The sequence below is a fragment of the Marmota monax genome, unplaced genomic scaffold, assembly GCF_021218885.2.
Source record: "Marmota monax isolate L192 unplaced genomic scaffold, Marmota_monax_Labrador192_F-V1.1 WCK01_AAM20220418_F8-fsc00247, whole genome shotgun sequence".
In the NCBI taxonomy this organism is placed as follows: Eukaryota; Metazoa; Chordata; class Mammalia; order Rodentia; family Sciuridae; genus Marmota; species Marmota monax.
The window spans coordinates 1,211,666-1,234,416 of NW_026694880.1; the positions used below are offsets into that span (position 1 = coordinate 1,211,666).

The 22,751-nt window shown below is 34.5% G+C and overlaps 1 protein-coding gene and 1 long non-coding RNA gene across 3 annotated transcripts in view; one reads left to right on the top strand and one right to left on the bottom strand.

Annotated features, from left to right (window-relative positions):
* The window catches only part of Fam83b (family with sequence similarity 83 member B), an 81,645-nt gene that overhangs the window by 29,082 nt on the left and 29,812 nt on the right, over positions 1-22,751 (top strand). The window lies entirely within an intron of this gene.
* LOC124080720 (uncharacterized) lies at positions 7,073-22,575 on the bottom strand. The gene is made up of 2 exons (XR_006847785.2): positions 22,222-22,575; positions 7,073-7,634 (listed from the first exon to the last, which is right to left on the bottom strand). It is a non-coding gene; the product is annotated as an uncharacterized LOC124080720 (long non-coding RNA).

Consider the following 22,751-nt stretch of genomic DNA (forward strand, 5'->3'; position numbering starts at 1 on the left):
GAGGAATATGTGCATGTGTAAAGAAACGTAACCAGCTTCTATTCCTCACTTTTAAAATCTTAGAGAAAGACTTCCGAGTCCTTGACACACACTTTGCAATGTTTGACTCTATGGGAAACTTAACAGGGTTTACATGTTCCTCCTTTTAAAATCTTAAATTCTTTGTGTATATTTTTAAATGCCATTGAATGGTATCACACAACCATATATAACGTAATAGTTAAGTATACATGTAATAGATATGTAAAACTTTTATGTATAAAGACTTTTTACATTTTAGCTATTTATGTTAAACTTAACTGTTAAAACCAGTTGGTGCCCTGCAACCCTCACTGCCACTGCCTTGTCCCTGCTAGTGAGCAAGGCCAGCAGGTTTATAGCAGCCTGAGGTAACATTCCCAGGGTTTGGTGGCTTTGTTTTTGTCAGAATTTCCTCTGAATGGTTTTGTGAAGTCAACATGTTTTAATTACACATTCACCTTACTTGAACTTATGTTACTTAGACAACTTAAATTTGGTGGCCTTCAAAAATTTTTTTTCTAACTAATAGTGCTTTTTCTTATGGAATAGCGAGGAAAAAACCAACAGTATATATAATGCCGTGTTAGTTTTAGAATATAAAGATGAAAACAATCATAAATGAAACCAAATACAAGAACTTTATAGCATCATTCATGATTGCTTTTTTCAAAATAATTTCCTTCTAGAAAACAGATTTGGGAAAGTGTAATATTGACATTTTTTAGTTTGCAGTCGTTAGATCTTTTTTTCCTTCAAAATCATTATCAAGTTGAAACAATATAGGTGCTCCTTGAGTCCTCTTATTTCTAAGTTAAGTCTTCAAATACTTTATTTCAGTTGTTAATAACCCTATTCAAAAAAACTGTGCAGTTCATTCCCAAAATAAAAGATTGCTTTGTCTGCTGCCTTTGATATTTTTGTAAAAGTAGACCAATTTGGATTCCATCAAGAGTTTTCAGGGTTTGTTTACATAGTTTCACAGCAGCCAAATCCCTGGCGCTCAGAGTCACAGATATCCAAGGGCTTAGTTTCACCTTGTGCATATGTCCACACTGTTTTATTTTTTAGGGTAAGATCAAAGAAGTTGAGGACCCAAATAATTATTTAAAAATAACACTGCAGAAAATGCGGTCCAAAGAGTGTACACTTCAGTTGCACATGTGAAAATCTCCCTCTCAAAGTAGAAAACGTCCCTTTGGTTTTTGTTTGTTTGTTTGTTTGTTTTGTTTTTCCTGGTTACTACTGAAGAAGCCACTGAGTTGCTGTAACCCCTGGTTCACTGTGTTCTCTTGATACCACCAAGGAGAAGGTGACAAAGGCCCCCTAAAAGTGCCTTCCGAATCCTGTCCTGTGGTGTAACATGAAGACAGCACCTCTTCATTCTCTTTCTCTGGGCAAATCCTGATTGAGGCTAGTCAGGATGGTTTCCTTTAAACTTCCTATCCTTTCTCCTCAGATGCCTGGGTTTTGCTGCTTTTTCTTCTAATGTTTTTTTTTTTTTTCTTTTTTTCCTTTGAAGAAGGGAAAGAATCTGTGATCTTGAGCCTCCTGCAGTTCTGTTTCTTTCAACCTTACTAGTTTGTATTTGTTTTCTTCTCTGCTTCAGTATGACATTCCTCTAGAGAGTCTCTTGCCTCCATCCCGTTATCTTCTCGTGCTACCATTCTTTCTTAACCTTTTAACCGTTACATGTCTTTAACAGGCACTTTCCATCAAGTGTCACTATTTTTTTCTCCTTCCTCCCAACCCTGCAGTCTGAATTTCACTTATTCCTCTTCCAACCTGGTGTCATACAGGCTACTCTTCTCTACATGGCAAAGCCACACCAGCAGCCCTTCTGTATCCCTTCTTCCCTCTACCTCTCTCAGTAGTGTCCACCTTTAGTTCTCTTACCATTGGTTTTATTTCTCTCACTTCTTTTTTTCTTCCCATCTCTAATAATTGCTGCTCAAATGCCTTTACTGACTCATCTCCTGAAAGTGAATATTTCAGAGATTTTTTAGTCTATTTGTCTTTTGTGCTTTAATTTCACAAATGCTATATAGGTAGCATAGTTTTTGATAACTGTAATGTCTGTTGATTTAAGTGGCTCTCCCCAGTGTTCCATATTTGAATACAGGAAGCAGTGAATCTACCAAGAATTTGCAAATGTAATTCCTAGGAACTATTTTTTTTTTAACTTCTCCAATAGGAAGTGGTCATATGTTCTGTGTGGTCTGTTTGAATTCTGATGAATTTTGTTTAGAATGACAGTCTCATAGATAAATGGGGAAAATTTGATCTCCATTCTGTAATTTAACATGTGCATGTAGTCTGCCAAGAAAATTCAGGCACATGCCATACAAAATACACAAACACAATCTAGCCCACGCAGGTGTCTTATATTTGAGAGAACATATTTGAAGAGATTTGAATTAAGAATATGTGTCATCTTAGAGAACCTAAGAAATAGAACTCTACAGGGGTTTGTCCTTAACCATCTGGTGTTTAAGTTAGCATTTTTCTTACTGGAGTAGACTACAAAGCTAGATTCTTGATTTTTTTGTTTAGTACAGAACATAGTGGAAAGAGTAACAGGCCCTTTGGGATTCAGAATTCAGATATAGGATGACTTTGTTTAGAAAAATATTAGAATAAGTGGATACAAATCTAATATCATGCCTTCAGAATGCAAAAATGAATGAAGCAGGATAATATAGGTCAGTAGCAGTGAACAAGAACTATAGATCCAAATTACCTGGCTTTGAATCTCAGCTCTACTGCTTTACTTTTACTATGGACTAGGTATGGTGCAACCTGCCTAAAAGAGTATTTCAGGTGATGTTTGAAAACACTATAAGCTGGGTGCAGTGGTTCATACCTGTAATCCTAGCAGCTCAGTAGGCAGAGGCAGGAGGATCTTGAATTTATAGCCAGCCTCTGCAAAATCGAGGCACTAAGCAACTCAATGAGACCCTGTCTCTAAATAAAATATTTAAAAAGGGCTGGGGATGTGGCTCAGTGGCTAAGTGTCCCTGAGTTTAATCCCAACTCCCCCACCCCCTCCACCCCCAAAGAAAACCCACTGTGGGATCAGTATTATTTTTTCCTTTTTTTTCCCCCCTGATAGAGAAAATTCGATTTCACCAAGTTAAGTAATTGGATCAAGGTCAGAGTGTGATGCAGCCATGCCTACAACCAAAGTCTCTGACTCCAAAGCTTAGGTTTTAACTCATTTATGGCCAGGGCCTTTAAAGATTTTATAATTCAGAAAGAAAATGAAAAAAAATAAGAGTAACATCCCAAATTTGAATCAGTGAGAAAGGAACACTACAAGGAGATCTGGAATAAATCATCACTGTCGAGCCTGGATAGAACAAGGTTGGCTTCGCTTGAACAGCTGTGTTCTTGGTCCAGTGGAGGGAGGAGGGGTAGATTCAATGCCACTTCAAAGTGCTTCAGTCTGTCATTTTAGTCTTGCATGAAGTTCTATTATACATTTTTTAACTTCTTTGAAATGTATACATTTATTTTTGTAATACATGTATTTTAATGCTTTTAATTTTTTTAGATGTTGATGGACCTTTTTTTTATTCATTTATTTATATGTGGTGCTGAGAATCAAACCTAGTGCCTCATGCATGCTAGGCAAGTGCTCTACCACTGAGCCATAACCCCAGCCCTTATACTTTTTTAGTATGTTATAATTATACATAATAATGAGATTCATTTTGACATACATGCATGGAATATAGTTTGCTCCATTTCAGTCCCCAGTATTTCCTTTTTTTCCCACTCCTTTTCTCTCTCCCTATTTCCCATCCTTTACTCTACTGGTCTTCCTTCTCCCTATTTATTTATTTTTTATTGGTGCTTTATCCTTATACATAAAGTTGAAATTCACTGTGGTATGTTCATATAGGAACGTAGCATAATTTGGTCAGTTTCATTCTGCAGTCCCTCCCTTTTCCCATTCCTTCCCCCTTACTCTATGCCCTTTCCCTTCTTAACTGTATCTTTTTTCACATTTAGGAAAATAACACCAATTTATGATTCTGGCGTTTACTACCTTTTTTTTTCCTTTTCTATATTTTTACCTCTATAAGCAGTTGTTCCACTTGTGAGTTTAACACACAGTCACATATCACGACATCACAGATTTTAAAAATAACCATGAAATTCATGTTCCTAGTGTTCACTCTGCACGTATTGTTCATAATGTTTGTTTCTGCTGATAAGACCCTAGTATATAGTGACTGTCATTGTCAACAGTCTTCACCATTGTCTTCCAGTATGTTTAAATAACATCAAGATTAAATGATTTCTGTATAGTGTTTTTTAGAAGTCAGGAAAGGATATTCTATATTTTAAAGTGTTTTCTTTTTAAAATTGACAAAATGAAATGAAAAAAAAAACGTTTTGGTACTTAAAGTCACATTTCTATAACTGTCAGGAAAATTTACCTGATTTAAGTTTATACTTGTTATTAGCGAGAATTCTTGGAAGGAACTTGTATAATAAAAATCAAATTATATTTGTTGAAAACTAAATATAATTGGGTAGTAGAGCCAAGTCAGGTTTCTTGGAGGCCATTTTGAAATTGGAATGCAAAATAGTATGAAAATACATTTTCATGCAGTCTTCTTAGTAGTTAGCTGGAAGTTATCTCTGTATTTCCTTTTGGGATCCTGTTTTCATTGCTATATTCCTTCCCATATATTTTCTCTGAGATCCTTTAAACTGCTTACTACTTTCTAGCATATTGAGTGCTGCTTTACAGCTAGTGGTTATGGCCTAATAGAAAAATACAAACAAACAAAAAACCAAAAACCAAGTCATCTGGAGAGTGGGGACACTACAGATGGAAAACACTCATGGGTATGATGATTAATCTTAATAGTATTTATAATCTCTGTGCTGATAACCAAAGTCTTAATTGCACTGTTACGTTCTAAGTAGCTTAAATGTCACCAATAGGAAAGCCCTTAAATAAGGTCAAACATTCTAATGCTAATTATATGTTATTTTATTCCTTAGAATTAGGTTATAAGGACAGAGGAATCAGAATAGTTTTATCAGAGTTTTTGACAGAAATCCTAATAATTTTCATCTGAAAAATTCTGCAGATGTCTGGAAAAATGGCAAAACAACACAAAAACCTGAATTTCTAGCTATGAAAATCAGGCCAAAAGTTCAGTCTTTGATTTGGTAGATTCATATCATAGAATTTCTTTGTCACTCTCTTTACTTTTGTCTAGACTAATAGGATAATGAAACCGTAAAAAAAGAAATGTGAGCAGCAGTAAGACCCAGTAGAGGAATGAAACAGGCCACATGCCAGTTCATAAACCGTCTTGCTTTTAGCAAGGAGGTTGAGGTTAGACTACTGTAAAATAGGAGTAGTACCTGAACTATTTCCTAATCAGCAACCTTAAGATTGAAAGAACTTTGTTGTTCTGTCAATTATTCAGGCCAAAGAGAAGACCTGAATGCATAAGGAAAATAACTGAATTATTATGTTTTTAGTTAGCACTATCAGAATTTTTAAGATTCTAACACTTATACTTCTTGCTTGTATAATACTAACATATTTCCTCTTTTGCTCAGATTTTCTTGGAATGCTTAATGATATATTCTTCCTCCTGTTTTTGGCTGATTAGCTTAAATTTTTAGCTTAAATGGGGTTTCCAAGGATCCAATGTAGTTTTCTTTGCCTTCACCCTTAGAATTGATGCCTGAGAGGAGCAAGGCGCATCTGGCACCCTTGATCCTACCCATTGCTGCTTTCGGGTGCTTTTCTCCCCACGAACTGTCTCTAGCTCAGACAGCAATTCTCCACCAGCCCTAGGATCAGTACAGGTATAACAGGATCTCTCAGTAGATTTTTCTCTAGCTCTGTGCTGTGTGAAGCAGATTGGGTACTCTCCACACTCTTTGGGGACTCAGAGGTGGAAATGGCTGGCCTTTTTAGTCATTTGATATGTGTTCAAAATTCAAAGGCCAGAAAGAGTGAAGTACTGCTGATTGCCACCAGTTAATGACTACTGTTTTCCAGTTGTAGGGTTGTATGTTGTTGGTTGTTGTTATTACTGTTTTTTTGTGTGTGCGCACGCGCTTTATCTTACTAGTGACTGAATCCATAGCCTCACACGTGCTAGGCAAGTGCTCTACCAACCGAGCATCACCAGCTCTGACATTCCTTCCAGAGTGCCCCAGAGACCCCACACTAATGCTTCCTCAGCTAAACTCCCATCACTACTCTGCTTTCCATGGACTAGCATTTATATGTTCCCACCAGGATAATGGTATCACCATCTAAGGACTCATTCAAAGGAGTGAGTCCTTCCTCTGCCCTCTACCTTTCCCTAGTCCCATATTTGTCAAGACTTGTTGATTTGGTCACCAGCATGTCAAATTGGTCCTATCTTCTCTATCTCCAGTGTTACTTAAGGCTTGCATAGTCTCCTCTAGACTGTTTCATGGACCCTGTGACTCATCTTCCATTCTCTTGCAGTGTTGCTGTGTTTTCCTCTTGGGGTTTTAGGTCTCATGTCTTTGCTGTTGGACATTCCCTGAACTTTTCCAGTGAGCTCAGCCTTAGCATTCCTCCTCTCCAGCATGTTTTATGTAGTACTTAATCGGGCAGTGACTCTCATTTTTGTGTCTGCCTATCTTTCTAACTAAGAAGTCCTCAAGAGAGGTGCTTCATTTTGTACATGTTAAAATTCCTAGCACACAGTAAGTACCCAGCTTATTTCTTAAATTAAAATGATAAATACAAATGTGGATTCTTCTGTGTTGTGAAGTACAAAATTAGTGGTGTAAATTGATAAAATAGGAATTGAAAAGGCTTTCTTATAATTTTTAAAAGGGCATTATACATATAACATTTGTGTGACTATAAGTTCAAGGTTTTCTGACTCATTTACTTTAAGAAATTCAAGAGCTGAAGGTGTATCTCACTGGTAAAGTGCTTGCTTAGCATGTGTGGGGCCTTGGGTTCAATCCCAGCAACACCATAAATAAATAAAATTACATAAAACAAAGTAAAATAGAAAACCACAAGCAAAGATAATTTTCTATTTAGTTTTAGGATTCTTTATTATAGTCAATGCAGCAACTCTATGCCTGATTCAAAATAGGCATTTTCTTAGTCTGTATAGTTAGCTATAACAACATACCATAAACCAGGAAGCTTATAAACAGCAGAAATATATTGCTTATAGTTTTAGAGGCAGGAAAGTTCAAGATGAAGGCACTGGCACATTTGGTGTCTGGTAAATACCCATTCCTGGTTCACAGACTGCCACCTTCTCTTTGTGTCCTCACAGTGTTCAAGTGACCAACTAGTTCTCTGGAGCCTTTGTAAGGGCACTGTGCCCACTTAAGAAGGCTCTTTCCTCATGATCTAATTGTTCCCAAAGGCCAATCTGAATGCAATCCTCTTGTGGATTCGGAGTCCAACATATGAATTCAGTGGTAAAGGATGCATGAACATGATATGACCAGAGCAGTAGAGTAGCTAGGAGATGTGGTCGAGCAGAATGATTCTCAGATGCTCAGTCTCACATTTTGGTGACTGAAGTTCAGCTGGGCTCCTGGAGTACAAATGATCCAGAACTTACATTTTAATCCTAAATAAATGAAAGGATTCACATTAAAACAGACAAAAAGAAACCCTGAAGTAAATTAGAATAATTTGACTTAAGTTACATAGTTTATATCATAGTATAGGTGAATGAAAATGTAGCATTACATTTAGCACCTAAGATTTTGCCAGAACTCATGTTAGATATATACAGTATAAGTATGTACTTGAAATTATTAGTGGATTTTTTATTATGGTAGCACACTTACTCTTACTGGTTGGATTTTCCTGGTTTTAATAACTCTTTATAAATGAAAGGCACAAACATAAAAGCAAGAACAAAGAGCCATTTTTAGATCTAATTTGAGATCATTGTCTTCAGTAGGATGGAGTGAAAGAAGAGTGAGCAGTCAGGCACCCCACTCCATACCAGCATGTCAGAATCTCTGGGGGTCCTTTTCAGATGCTCATTCTCCTTTTCCCCAGTAGGAAGCAGCAGGTGTCATGTGGGCTTTTACTTGATGGGACTGTGCTATTTCTGAAGGATATGGAGGCATCAAAGTATGTACCATTGAAGGACAGTTATTTGAGCTGATTTCTGTTTCAGGTTCAAAAATACCAAAAATAAAATGACTTTCTATTTTTAAATATCAAAAATGAAGCACTTATTAGAAATAATTTTGGTGCCAAAGATTCTATTTTTTTCTGTTAATTGTTGGTGACCAATGAGTAAAAAAAAAATCAAGACCAGCTATAGGTATGATTTTGTTAATGACAAAATATATATATATATATATATATATATGTGTGTATATATATATATATATATATATATATATATATATATATATATATATATATATATATATATATATATATATATACATACACATACACACACACAGAGTAAATATGCACGAGAGAGATATCCACTGCCTTACTTAGGAATACTCAGTTGACTCTACAACTCACAGTCAAATGATGGCCTGCTTCAAATAATGTCATTTAACAGGAAAGTGAGAAATGCCCAAACTGGAGTGTGATAGACCATCCCATTCCACTTAAAAATGCTGGGCTATGTGGCTACAGACTCACAAGAACTATATTTTCATATATAGCTAATAAGTAATTGCTGCCAGTGGAATGCTCAACATTTAAAGCAACTATAATTGTCTATACAGACATTAAAGTGATCATAAATCAAAATTTAATTTTTTTCAATAGAACACAACTACTTTGATACTGGAATACTTTACTGTGTTGTGGACTATATAGATTGTTGTTGACATGTGTGCAAATAGCTGGTAATCTGTCTAGCAAAATGACAATTCTTAATAGTCTATAAAAGCCTGGAGGTTAAAGATAATACATCTTAGAATATACTTTAAATTGATTTTACTTTTGGACTGTTATCCTTGAGTGCTATTGTCCCCTCCTAATAGATTGACCATGTGTTCCTACACTATAAACACTGAAATAGGGGAATTTGATACATATCTAGCTCCATAATGAATATCAATAAGTAAAATTGTATCAGGCTTACCTTGTTTCTCATGATTGTAAAAAAATCATATATTGTTACCCTCTTGAACAAATGAGGTAAATGCCTGTTATTAATAAGGCAAATAGAAGCCATAATCTTATTCCCTGAAGCCACTGTGTTAAAGAATTTTCTGTCATATGAAAGAATATATAACAAATCACATCTTTATTGAAAGAAAAATTTTAAAATTTTGTGACATAGTATTGTTATAATATAAAAATCTAATCAAATATTATAGATATTCTTATTAAAATATCATTGCTTCCTTTATTCATTCCTTTAATGTTGAAACATAAAAGAAATAACAGTTGCTGGTTAAAATTATGTGGCAGAGTTTCTAAATTCTTCCTTGGGATGTCCTTGAAGATATTTTAGTATTTAACATACACATCATTTTTATTAACCAGATTTACAGAGAAGTAATTTAAGGTGATTAAGCACTGTAACTCTGACAGGTGAATGTTATCTAGTGACAGATGTAGCATTTGAATGACAGGTAGATAGTTTGAATGTTTTTTTTTTTTCCTTCCTGTGTAGACCCTTCTTTGCTTCTTTTCAAGCCATTTGAAGTCAGATGTCTCCCCATCTAAGTCCTCCCTATGTAGGGACGATAAGACTGATTTCATTTTCAGTTATAATTTGTGGATTTGCTATCATAAAACCGAGTCACTTTCAGCACAGTTATTTCTTATCTAACTTGTAGCACAGGGATTGACTTATTGAGTTAAATATTATTTCCTAAACTTGAGTGTTTTGTTTCTGACATTGGGAATTAGCTGCAATGTATTGAGAAGGGAGAGCAATGATAATTCATGATGTGAATTGGGAAAAGTAAAGCTCTGTCCCCAAATGCCCCAAGATCCATTTAAGAAGCACTTGCAGATCTATAAATGCCTTTGTTTTTAGTCATCTTTTGTTGTGTTTCCATTGTTTTGACTCTGCCAGCTTCCACCGAGAGAGCTGTTGCAGGTCCACCATGTACTACATGGATTTCTTCTTTTGGGGAAATACATTATTACAAATTGTCCAGTTCTCCTGTTTCCGTCTTCAGCTCTATTGAGATCATAGTGTTTCCAATGTGTTTTTTCTTCAGTGTGGATAGAGGGGCAGGAACAACACATGCCCTTCTCAATTGTCTTACTGTTCTTATTTTTGACATTTTTCCACAATTTAGTGTTTGTCCTAAAAGAAAAGGACTATAGAATACCAGGAAAAACCCTCCACTTATTCTATGAGTCAGATTGTTCTTCTTATTTTATGTCTAATATTCCACAAGTAATGCCCAACATTTTATATACCTATAACTAAGGCAAAAAGAATTCCTATTAAGAAATTTTGAGGAGTGCTAATTATTTCCTTTTTCCTCTCTCTGTGAACAAGCACCTCAGTGGTTCTTTAACTTCAGGTTTTGAAATAAAATAAAAATGACTTACTTAAACTGACTTGACCCCCCAATGTGAAAGATGAAATTTATGCAGTTTATTTTCAAAATATTTAGGAAACTTATTTGGGTAATCAGAAAAGTAGAACTAATTATACTTCTAATACTCTTATATCACAAGGCAATATATAGAAGATAATAAAAATGATAATTTCATTATTACAGTTTTTTTCTATTTTTTTATTTCAATAAATGGTTTCACATTTAACATACTTTTTAAACTGGGCCTGTTTCAATTCTACAAGTGTGCCATAACAGTGATGCCCTGTTATTTACTGGACAATCCCATTTTTTACAATTGTATGCAATTACAGAAAGCACATATATCTCTATATATTTGAGTAAGGTTTTCTCTTCAGGGTAAGTTCAGAGAACTGGCTGGTATTATTGAAGGATATGATTTATTCACCTATTACATGTAAAAAACATTGCTGGACTGACATCCAAGAGCATTGACTCAATTTATACTACCACTGAGATTTCCTGTAAGTGCCCATTTCTCTCACCACATGCTAACATTGAGTGTTGTTCATTACTTTGATGTTTTTGGAAAAGATGGTAGGTAAAATTTCAGTTTTCTCCTTTGAGGTATTTTGCATCTTTTTATATGTTTAATGGCTGCATGTATTTGTCTTAATAATTTTTCTATTGGATATTAGTCTTTATTTTCTCATTTCCTAACTCCATTAATGTAATGCTCATTCATTCTTAACAATTCTGAAGTCATCCTTATCAAAAAGCACCTTGAATGAGTTTTTCACTCATCCTCTTGTTGTTTGTTTTTTATTTTCTGGGTTTTTTGTTGTTGTTGTTGTTTTTGTTTTTGTGGGGGGAAGTATCGGCTATTGAACCCAGTGATGCTTAATCACTGAGCCACATCCCCATCCCTTTTTATTTCCTGTTTTTTGTTTGTTTGTTTGTTTGTTTGTTTGTTTTTTACTTTGAGATAGGGTCTTGCTAAGTTGCTTAGGGCCTCACTAAATTGCTGAGACTGGCTTTGAACTTGCAATCCTCCTGCCTTAGCCTCTGGAGTTGCTAGAATTATACAAATGCACTACTGCCCCTGGCTCTTCTAAATGCTTCGATATCACACACACAGGGGTAGGTTCTTACCTCACTGGCCAGCTCCTTCTTACTGAGGAGTTGAGTCAGGACTTATCTGGAAATGACTAGAGGAAGCATTTTTTGTTAGATCGAAAACTGTCCTGTATGTCCTAGATTGTTTTTGTCCTTCTCGTTTTGGTTAAGACTATGTGCTGCTAACTTTGTCTCCTTGGACTAATCCCAAATAGTTTTAAGTGTTTGCTTAGATATTGTTTAATGCTTGATTAAATAATGAGTCAATGTTTTTTTAAAAAAAAACTTACAAGTGAAAGACTATTTTTCTGTTCTAGAAAATTCTACAAAGTAGTTGGTTTTCACAGGTTTAATAGTGTTTGGGGGTGATGCTTAGTACCCATGCTGACATGCAGGCAAATATCAAGTCCACCTTAGCAAAAAACTTGTTCAAAAACTGTGAGTACCATTATCTTCCAAGAGTCCTAAGGTACACTGTTGAGGGAATCCATAGATACTACCATTTCTATCTACAAGTACTGTTGTCCAAATATTAAGTACTCTTCTAATCTATATCACTGTCACTCCACCCTTTTCTAAAGGCATTTAAGATAAACAGTCTTCCATATGCCCTGCCCTCCTCTGCAGCCCTGGTGAATACTTCTCCTTATGCCTAGCATAGAATGTAAACTCAAGATACCTGCTTTTTAAATAGGGAGTAATATAGCCCCACCTCTGCCTACCCTGGTCTTGACTGTTTATTCTATGAGTGCTCCAAAGAGATTAGACTAAGAGTCAGAGACTGAGGTCAGTTGACAGTAGTGCTAGAACCGTATGACTAGGAAATAGTAAGAAGCAGAGTTTGGCTGCAGCCATGCCAGCCATGGTTGGCAGGTAAGGTTGGGTGGCAAATACTGAGAAAAGAGAGATTAAGGGAAAATATATAACAAGGACCAAAAAAGGAAAACGAGGGGGTGAGGGAGGGTAGCAGGGAGGGGAAGAGAGAGAGAGAATATGATAGGGGAGGGAAGAGAAAAGAGAATAGAGCAGAGGGAAAAGGAGAGAAAGAATGGAAGGTCAATTATGTGTAAAGAAAAGGAAAGATATTCTATTCTGGCTGGGCATGGAAATGCTTCCCAAGGCCTTGGCCATGGTGGTTGAGGCAGACAGGAGGAATGTAGTATGGTGCTTCTCCGAGGGAAGTCTTCGCTGTTGCTGTTTCCATTCAGAGAGGAAGAGGTGAAGAAGAGGAGCCAGGGGACATTTATTTGCTGTAGAGAAAGTTAAAACTGTCCAGTAGTTTGGAGCCATGCTAGATTCTTTCTATACCTCTATAGCGGCTTTCATATTAGCCAGAGGAATGCATTCATTTCTATTCAACATTTGTAAGAATATAAACAATAGAGGTGGACTTGAGAAAATTGAATAAAATGAAAGTAAAAACAGGCTTTGGCCATAGAATCATGATCTTTCATCATACATTATTCTCTGTGTATTGTGAATTGTCCATTTCTGTTTTTTTCCCAATTTGCATTCATAAACAGGATTTTTTTCTCCATTGTGTAAGAACCATATGCCTCTGCTTACCCTATTTACATTATCTGTTATCTTTCTTCTTTTATTTTATGAATAAAAGTCTCCATATCATGTCATTTAAATGTATTTTCCTGGTCTCCCTTCTTTTACATCCATCCCAGTGCACTTACTATTCTTTAAAAAAGAAGAAGAAAGAAAAGAAATCCTTGTTAAAATCACAAATGAAGAAAATTCTTTGTTTCAACCAATCATCCTGTTCTGTCTCTATAGAGAATCTAAATTCTGCTTAAATGGAGTTTTCAAAAGAGCATAACATACAAAATGTCTTGTTCAATTTAGAAATAAAGTAGGTCATTTATTCCACTAAGAACAGATAAAAGTACTAGAATCTGTAACAGTGATTCTCCACAGATAACATACATGGGCTAAATTGAGTCGGTGCTTTGGTATCCATGTTTTTCAGATTTTATCATCAAAATTAAGAAAACTTTAATTATTTTTCTCAACTTAGATCTCAATCCAGTATAATATAGTGTTTAGTTACACCAAGACAAAATTTTGAGTATTCCTTAAGTTAATAGGTGATTTTAAAAATGGTGATTTGATGGATAGAGGATGTGGCTAAGAATTATATTTAAATCCTAGTAATATATTGCAACTGAATAACAACACATAGGAGTCTACATTCATAGGTGCAGCCAGATACAGTCTTTTTCCTCCAGCATATATATGTGAAATTTTAGTTTGACATTCTTCCTTGATTACAATGAAATTCAGCCCATTTTGTTTTATTATTGTAATGTGTTCAGGATGAACACTACCATCAAAGTTAAACTTCCTTACAGTTATATGGAAAAAGCCTACTTTAAAATATGTGCTCTGCATCCATTGTTCCATGTACCTCTCTATGAACAGCAGTTAACTGTAAAAAAATACAAATACTAGAAACATTTTGCAGCTTTTTTGTTGGTTAGTATAGAAAAGCTATTACCTGTATTAATCATTATATTTTAAACTAAAGAATATTTTTCCTATCATTGTTGATTCAGTCAAATAGTATTTAAGAATTTGTTTCATTTGATATTACTTATATATCTCAATGGTTTGGAAATACTATGGAAAAATAACAAAGAATCATAAAGAACTATTCACTATTGCTAAAATGCAACTGTAAAAAAATCAGAGGGCCTAATTTTTTGAACAATGCTGGTAGTCATTCTGATAAGTTCAACACTGTAACTCTTCAGTTCTTTATTCTCTTGGCTTTAAACTGAGTTTTGTTTTCAAGATTCTATATAACATCTCTTTAGCTTTCTCATAAGGAGCTAACTACTGTTGAAAAGAGGTCTTGATAATATTTTCATGGGGAATGTCTTAAGAGTTTTTTGAAAAAACAAGATCATAGAATATCAAAGTTTGATGGCACCTCCAAGATCAGAGTTGATTTCATTTATGTCTTCACTCAGTGTAAGAATTTCTTCTATTCCATATAAGTTTCCATATAAAGACTGTAGTATTAACCAAATTTTAGATTGTATGTCAAGATTTCAAAGAACTCAATCTATAATGGAGTGCTGGGGATACAACCCAGGGCCTCACACATGCTAAGTAGATACTATACCACTGAAATACATTTCCAGCCCTAATGCTAACATTTAATGAAACAATTTTTATATTGGCTTGGTAACAGACCAAAGGCCATGCATATTGTTTTAACACATTTAGAATGAATAAGTCACCATATGATTTTTCTTTAAGGAAGGGCAGGAAACAGATGTGATATAGGTCACTATTGTAGAAAAATATCCATCCAAGAAATACAAAATAAACATTACTTATTTAAGGCTCTCCTTGACCAAAAACCAGAAGATGGAAACAGTAAGTGGGCATAATACTTGGGAAATAAAACACATCTATTACCCCCTTATTTGTTGACCAAATGAAGATCTCTTCCTTGTTAGGATTTTGTGGGTGTGAAAGTAGTCTGTCAAATGCTGACAAAGAGTATTCTACAAATGGGAATTTATGTATTTAGTGACACATCAACTCTCAAATTCTTTCTCTTTGTGTGTGTGTGTGTGTGTGTGTGTGTGATGCAAATGATTGAACCCAGAGCCTTGCACATGCTAGGCAGGCTCTCTGTCACTGAGCTATATCCCCAGCCTGTCCTCCATTTCATTATTAGCAACTGAGGAATTTCTTTTATGCACCATTATGTTAGAGTTCTGACCCCCTGATAAGCAAGGTTCTTTCATTGTGAATATTGCTTCTTAAGTGTGGTTCTTCCTCCAAGGAGAAGAGCTTCTTTAAGAAATCTGAAATATATCTTGTTTCAGTGCCCTATACATACTACCATTGTTGAACATTTTTTAAATTTTTAATTGATTTTTTTAAAAAAATAAATGACAGTGGAGTGCATTACAATTCTTATTACACATATACAGCACAATTTTTCATATCTCTGTTTTATACAAAGTATGTTCACACCAATTCGTGTCTTAATACATGTACTTTGGGTAATGATGTCCATCACGTTCCACCATCCTTGTTAACCCCCTGCCCCCTTCCTTTCCCTCCCACCCCTCTGCCCTATCTAGAGTTGTTGAACATTTTATTTATTGTGATTATTGAATTTACAATTTTTAAATTAATGAGATTTTTCAAGTAATCACTTTTTAGGTATATATTTTTAGAAAAAAAAATCTTAACTATAGCTTTGATGTATTATATGATTTATGCACACATTGAAACACATCTATAATGAATTTTAATGCATTTGAAATTGAGCCTCACAGACTAAAATTCTGCCTAGACTGGCTTCAGATTTGTTCACCATAGGCTATAGGGAAAAAATAGTATTTAATATTAGTTTCACTCATTGACAATCTCATGAAGATGGCCAGAACTTTGAAACAGGGCTTAGAACATGGTAATGGTTGTTCTAAGACTGGAAAACTGCATTCAAGTATTCTTTGCCATTTATTATTAATGGAGCATTAACCATAAATCTAGAGTCATATTCTACCAATAAAGATGGCCACTATATTCTAGAAACCCTGTTATATATGCATTATCCGCCTGATTCAGGCAGGGGACTGGGGTCATGTGGAACAGTAGTTGAGTACTGAGCTACATGAAAAGTAGGTTGAATCATAGCTTTATCACTTACTGTGTGATTTTATACAAATATTAGTTTCTGTATCTTTTGCTTTTTGTCATTTATGTGTATTTGTATTCACAGAAATAACAGTACATGTTTTACCCAATACACAGGACTGTTCTTGAGAAGTTTGATCTTATAATTTGACTTTCCACTATGCAAGTGTTATTATTCCAAACTTACTAGGATCCATGCTATTTACAGTTTTTACATTTGTCATTTAGAATATATTTCAGGATATACTGGCATTTTAAATATCAGGCAGATGACCTTTAGGGTCTAGCTGTCTTATACATGTGTTCATACATAAAATATTCCTAGAACCAGAGGACCAGTCAATAGGGCAGTAATGTCTGTCTGTCTGTTCCATTCCAGCTCCCTCCCAGAACTCCATGGGTTTCAAATGAAACATATAATTCTGAGATGGTGCTTTATTAAGAAAAATCATCCATTCATCTATTGAAGGGCAAAATGTGGCATTTATACACAATGGAGTATTACTCTGCATTAAAAAATGACAAAATCATAGAATTTACAGGGAAATGGATGGCATTAGAGCAGATTATGCTAAGTGAAGCTAGCCAATCCCTAAAAAACAAATGCCAAATGTCTTCTTTGATATAAGGAGAGTAAGAACAGAGTAGGGTTGAAGAGCATGAGAAGAAGATTAACATTAAACAGGGATGAGAGGTGGGAGGGAAAGGGAGAGAGAAGGGAAAACGCATGGAAATGGAAGGAGACCCTCAGAGTTATACAAAAGTACATACAAGAGGAAGTGAGGGGAAAGGGAAAAATAATACAAGGGGGACAAATGAATGTCAGTAGAGGGGGCAGAGAGAGAAGAGGGGAGGGGAGGGGAGGGGAGGGGGGATAGTAGAGGATAGGAAAGGCAGCAGAACACAACAGACACTAGTATGGCAATATGTAAATCAATGGATGTGTAACTGATGTGATTCTGCAATCTGTATATGGGGTAAAAATGGGAGCTCATAGCCCGCTTGAATCAAAGTGTGAAATATGATATATCAAGAACTATGTAATGTTTTGAACAGCCAACAATAAAAAATTAAAAAAAAAAGAAAAATCATCCTTACTATTCCCCTTCTCCCTCCCTTTCCCTACCACCCCTATTCCCTAAGAAATAATTTAAAAAGAAAAGTAAAATCATGGTTAAGAATGTAGCTCAGTGACAGAGCACTTGTCAGCATGTGTAAGGCCTAGGTTTGATCCCCAATACACTATATTTTAAAAAAAGAATGAAAAGAAATCTCTCTAGAATTTTAAGAAATTCAAAATGAAACAACACAAATATTTATTTAAAAATATATATGTATGTGTGTGTATATGTGTGTGTGTGTGTGTGTGTGTGTGTGTGTGTGTGTATATATATATATATATATATATATATATATATATATATATATATATATATATTTGCTTGTGCATAGCTTGAAAATATCTACAGTTGATGCTTTGGAGAAACAACAATGAATAATTTAGAAAATTTTATTGTTACATTTTGATACAAAAATGACCAACGTACACTCTCACTCTCAAATAGCTTATTGCCCCTGAGAATGCAGTATGTAAGCAACAAAGCTGAATGAAATAAACACTGAAGTACAAATATACTGTAGATGGAGCACAAGTGAGGATACAATTAATTTAGGTTAATAAAATTGGCAAAGGCTTTGGGAAGGTGCCTGCACCTGCAAGTAAGCTGTATCCTTAAAGATATGTTTGATTTTCATAGGCAAAGAAAGATGGGGATTTAATATAAAAGGAACCACACAAGCATGGTATGTTTTGAATGTGCATGCTTAGCCAAACAGAATGCATGGAATATGCAGTGAGTAATAAAATTAAGAAAAGGTAGTCAGATTGCAATAGATCCTGAATGCCATTGTAAAGAATTTACATTTGATTCTATAAATTGTTTTAAAAGGGCTTCTCTGAAAGATAAGAAATTGGTATCAAGGAATTTACATTTGATTCTATAAATTATTTTTAAATAGTTTATCTGAAATCTAGAAATGGGAGGCCAAGCTCTATCTCCCCAGTGGCAAGCCCTGATAACCAACTGATCATCAAAATTTCTATCTATAGATAGCGGAAACTCAACAGATCTAAGTCAAACCCATTCATTCCAACCTTCACTCTGTCTATGTGTGTTCTTGATAGCAGCAGTCACTTAGTTACCCAGTGCAGAAATTTGGAAGTTACTGAGACTACATCATCTTCACGTATTCTTGCATCCCATTGGCTGTCAGATTTTATTTTTTTCATCTAGTTTCTAAATATCTGTAAATTTGTCCTCTGATCTACATTGCTGAGCATGTTTCCCTTTGCCCCAACCCTTGTAGATGTATTGTTCATCCTTTTCTGCTCTTCTGTGGTTTTCTCAGACTGGTGCTATAGAACGCATCACTTGCTTGTCCTTTTGTTGCTTGTATTTCTGATGAGGAGCCTGTTGCCTCATGGGAGCTACCTGCAGAATCATGGAACACTGAAAGAAGAAGAATCCTGGATCCCTTGCTGGTTTCTTTACAGTGTTAACACTTCTGAAAACAGACTTTTCATAAATGTCCCACCAATGAAAGTTCTTAGGAAAATTTGGACTCCTTCCAGGACCCAGAATCACATAGTATCCTGTGCCAATTAGGTTTGATGCTCTCAAAACTTGTGATTCTCCCACCTCAGCCTCCCAAGTCATTAATTACAGGTGTACACCACCACACCTGACTACAAACTACATATTTTACACTGTTTTGCAGAACTTTTTTTTTCCAAATGTGATATTACAACAGTGTGTAAAAATAGGAAAATACTTATGCTAAAATGATAAATATACAATATCCCACATTACATAAATAAGATAATCTCAGCTTTGTGAAAATATACAAATACCAAGATGAAAGGAAAGGAAGCATTGTTCTTGGTTGTGAAATCAATGCTGTTTTTTTCTTAGAAGTTTGTCTATAATTTTCCTCTGCAGAGAGAGAGAACAAGAACAAAAGAAGGAAACAGATTATCCAACTCTGATTTTTTTTTTTTTTTTTGGTTTTTGGTTTTTTAAAAATAATTTTTAGTTGTAGGTGGACACACAATATCTTTATTTCATTTTTATGTGGTGCTGAGGATCGAACCCAGTGCCTCAGTAGAGCTAGGCAAGTGCTTTACCACTGAGCCACAACCTCAACCCCTGTTTTTTGTTTTTTAGTTGTGGATGGACACAGTTTACCTTAATCTTATTTATTTATTATGTGGTGCTGAGGATCAAACCCAGTGCCTCACTTGTGCTGGGCAAATGCTCTATCTACCACACAGCCACAAACCCAGACCCCTTTCTGTTTTTAATAGATATTTTATAGATTTATTTTTCATCTTTTAAGAATATTACTAACCTTGTGTTTCTTTTTTTACCAAGGTGCTTAGAATTCATACAGATGCCTAAAATTTACTTAAGAAGTTTGAATTTAATTTGCAAAAAGGCTATCTGACATAAAGTCTAAAAAAAACCCAAAAAACTGAGATGATCTTTTAACTGCAGTATTAGTGATAAAGAGTTTGTAAGAAGTGAGGCTGGAGTCTGTTTTAGATGCTCATGAATTGCAATTTAGCTTAAAATTAAAAATTTACCAGAGTATTTTACATTACCATTTTCTTTCTCTTCTCAGAGGACAGATTATTTTGGGCCCCTTATCAATTGTCAGGCTTACTGTTGCATTTGATTTGATCAGCTCAATTTAAAAAGCTAAAAGTTAGATTTATTGAACTGCTTCACATTTTAATAATTTGGATAAATTTTTTTCCTCAACTATGACTTATCTAAATGTTTTAATGCCTGTCTACATATAATTCTCTTATGCCAATTAATTTATTTCATAAAGGAATTCTCAAATAACCTAAATTGCAGGGCATATTTAAATTGCCCCAAAACATGAAATTCCAACTTGAATATTACTTGTCAGAATAAATGTACCTTTTTAATGTTTTTTTGTGTCCCTACATATGGAAGATGAAAAATGAAATTATTCAGTGTGGAAATACTTTAAGTTCTAAAATATCATTTTGTATTTTTGCTGCAATAACCAAATTTAATGAATTGCTCCAAGGGAATTTTTGTATAGTTTTTCTCCTCCATTTTGTTCTCCACATCTCATTCTGTTCCTCTTCTTTAATCATTAACTTCCAATTCCTCTAGATTTATAGTTTAACTATCTGCTGGAGGACACATTTATATGGAACATTTTATTTTCAAATAACATTTATTTAGAATATCAGTGAAGTGTGATACATACAGACATGGAAATTCCTTGATTTTTATGATAAAACAATTTGGTTTAATCTAATGAAAATATTTGAGATAAATGTGGTTGTTTCTACATTTGACAGGGCCAATCTCAATTTTGATAAAATATCAATTTTTAGATGTGAAATCTGTAATAAACAAAACAGCCTTTTAACACAGAAGACTAAGGTCCTTTTTATGAATCTGCTATAGGAAAGTAATTTATAATTTTACCAGCAGAAAATACATGATTATATCAATGAAATTTTCATCATGTTTTTGAAGATTTGAGAATAGAAGCTGCTAATAAAATACAGAATCTGCAACTTTCAGCCCAACTGAAAAACATTTGCTATGTTCTGTTTTATATTTTATTAATCTGTATAGAGATACTATCATTAAGTGTTCAAAATACTCAAGAAACTTGAAGTGTGGGGTGTAATTATCCAGTGAATATCCTAAATAATATGGCTAAAGTTGTTCACTTTAGTTTGACGGTCTCCTGAAAATTATTTCCAATACTTCTTAGTTTTTAGGACAACTGTTCCCTACCACCAAATATATGCTATCTTTTCAAGTTTCCCGGTGCACATTAAAAAAATACATAATTTATAAAAGCTGGTGGTGTGAAATAATCCTAGAGAGCAAAGAAGAGTGAAATAAAAAACTAAATACATGTAAATTGACCATTGGGTACAGGTGTTATGAATTCATTTCATTAAATATAAACTGCTTATTTAATATTTCATGACCTTAATGAAACTCCTTTATATTTAAATTTCTTATTCAAATGGAAATGAATATGGAATAAATAATACTCTTTTTGTTGCCATGTGGCAGGTTGGACTTTTTAAGTCAGGTTAATTAATTGTTTATAATTTATGTCAAATTGAAATGGTTGTTGCCCAAGTAAAGGATGCAGCCTCTTAAAATGAGAACAGAAAGTTTTTCTTTGTTCTATTTATTGTTTTAATTGTTGGGAGGATATTTGGTTAAGGTCAACATAATTTCATCTTGTGGTCAATTTTGCTGTCTCCATGTCCCCCAAACTTGCTTAAAGCAAATTTTGTGCTTCAGATTATTTAATTTCATCTGAACTGACTTAATATGATTGTCTGGAAGAAAAAAATTGGGGGGGGGCTTTTTGAAAACATAACTTGCGTCTAAGTATCAAACCTAAGCAACAATGAAAATGTCATTCATATTTTCAAATAACAAGTTAATGTTGCAGTTTCCTTGATTGTTACATACACATCTTTTCACAGACATTTCGTTAAAGTTCAAACAAGGTCCAGGCTCCATATTGCATTTGGTTGATGTCTCCTTTAATTGTCTTTTAATCTATGCATTTTCTGCCTTTTAAATTTTTTAAAGTAGTGGTTGGGCATTTATTTACTAAACATTTCCTAGGTATCTTTTAAATGAAAGAAACCAAGTATGTTCATATTAACATTAGCAAAGTAATGCTTCACATTAGAATTCATTCATAAGGCATATGCCATATAACTCTTGCCATAGGAAAGAACATATCTTAAAGTTCATTTTGTATGAAATAACATAATAACATATTTATTTATATCTCAAATCTAGCACTTAACAGTCTCACCTTAAAAGGCCACTTTTCATCAGATCCACTGGACTTGAATTTTTCCCTCATGGTGATTTCTTGTCTCTCCACATTCTTTGCATCAGTCCTTCAGTATGTTTGGACATTGCTTAGTACTTGACGTCAGGGCCCACCTCTATCAATATGAAGTTAGCCCCACCATCTGTTCCCTTTTCTTCCACACAGGGCTTGTTGAACATTACTGGAAAATGTCTCAACAACATGTTAAAATGTTAACTTTATACTTTTTAACCTGGATTGAGCACTTATTATTAACTCTGCTGATCTCTTAATGTCTCACTAAATTCTTACTAAATTCCTTGGAGCAGTTTTTCTGAGTCTTTTTCATTTACATACAAGCCCACTCTTGGAATTCTCACTGTGCAGTTCCAAGCAGGAGGTATGTTAAGGGCATTCAGGGACAGTCCCTTATCTGTTTCCCTTTTCCCCCTGTGTCCTACATACTACCAAAATGTTTCCATTATAAAGTACTTTCCTATCCCCATAGTCTTAGCATATTTGTACGATCT